This window comes from Epinephelus moara, chromosome 14, assembly GCF_006386435.1.
Source record: "Epinephelus moara isolate mb chromosome 14, YSFRI_EMoa_1.0, whole genome shotgun sequence".
In the NCBI taxonomy this organism is placed as follows: domain Eukaryota; kingdom Metazoa; phylum Chordata; class Actinopteri; order Perciformes; family Serranidae; genus Epinephelus; species Epinephelus moara.
In genome coordinates this window covers 36,777,090-36,778,731 of record NC_065519.1, presented here as the reverse complement: position 1 = coordinate 36,778,731, position 1,642 = coordinate 36,777,090, and positions in this window count along the sequence as shown.

The window sequence follows — 1,642 nt, the reverse complement described above, 5'->3', positions numbered from 1 at the left end:
ACTCATCCCATATTTCCCAACTACATTTCCTAGCCAAAGTATTAGACATCAACGTCAGGTCCAGAGCAGAGTCCTGTCCTGTATGGACATCTACTCTAGTACCTCTCCCATCATTCAGACACACCAACTCTTTTTCCTCTACAAGAGCCTCTATTGCTTGGCCATTAACATCTAGGTGCCCGCCCCCCAGAGTGGATTGTGTGTGTTAAAATCCCCACACCAAATTACCCTATGCCTATCCTGACCCTGAACTCCTAACAACATGTCTAGTTCAATCCTTTTACGTGGGTTATAATAGTTTATTATCACAACCTCCTTTCCCTTAAACCACACCTCCACCACAACACATTCGTGACAGTCTCCCTTTCCCAACACTCTGTATGGTATACTTAGTTTGATAAATGTCGCACACCCACCACCATTCCCTACTTCCCTGTCTTGACGTATGATAACATACCCTTGTAATACAAAATCTAAGTGTTGCTTCAACCAAGTCTCTTGAACACATATTACATCTGGCTTTGTCACTAAACCTTCAATAAAACTCTTGAACTCCTGCCCATTTGCAATAAGAGATCTTGCATTTCACTGGAGTATCAAAACCATAAAAGGTATTAACCACATCCTTCCTGACTGGAACTTGCCAGGAGCTCATCTCTAACCTCTTCCCAAGCCACTCCTACCAGTCCAAGGTGGTGCACTGCTGCTTTTACTATCAACTGAATCTTCTGCGTATCAGACTCCACTCCTGCTGTGCTATTAATTACACCTGCGATAAATGTTACCAGTTTTTCTTCTCAACCACTAAACTCTCCTTTAAAATCTCACTGGCTCCCCCCACTGGACCCCATGGATTCCCCCCCTGACCCAAATCCTGTCTCTTTACTTGCTTTGCAGCTTTGGCATAAGACAATTTATTTTCCACTCTCACTTTCTGTATCTCCACTTCCCTTTTCAGTACTTCACATCCCCTGTAGGTGGCGCTGTGGGCCTGTCCACAGTTGCAACACTTCGGCTGCACTCCCTCACCACACTTGCCATACTCATGATTCCCTCCACAGCGTGCACATCCCCTTGAAACTCAATCATTACAGTTTCAGTATCTTTCTTGGTCCCATTCACATTAGACCTCATCCTCTGAACATTTAATATCATGCCCCCTTTCAAGTTATTTTTAATCTCCTCCATGCCTATGTTAAGGGGTACACCAGAAATGACACCTCCATGTCCCCTGGCCCTACCTGTTCCTCCTACTCTGCTCGTACTGACCACTTTAATCCCCACAATCTCTTTAAGTTTGAGAGCCTTACTTGCCTGCTCCTCCTTGTTGCATCCAATTAAAAGGTTACCATCAAGAAGTACCTTAGCAAAATCAGTATTTCCAATATCGCTATTAGCATTTTGGTTAACTTTAGCGGATTAACCCTGCTCATTCCCGACTGGTCACCGAATCTTACAATGCATTTTATATTTTCCTGATTCTGCCTATACCAGATCCTTCCGAATTACTCCTTTCCTTTCTCTTTTACCCCCGATTCAATTTCAATTTTCAATCAATTTTATTTATAAAGCCCAATATCACAAATCACAAATCACAATTTGCCTCACAGGGCTTTACAGCATACGACATCCCTCTGTCCTT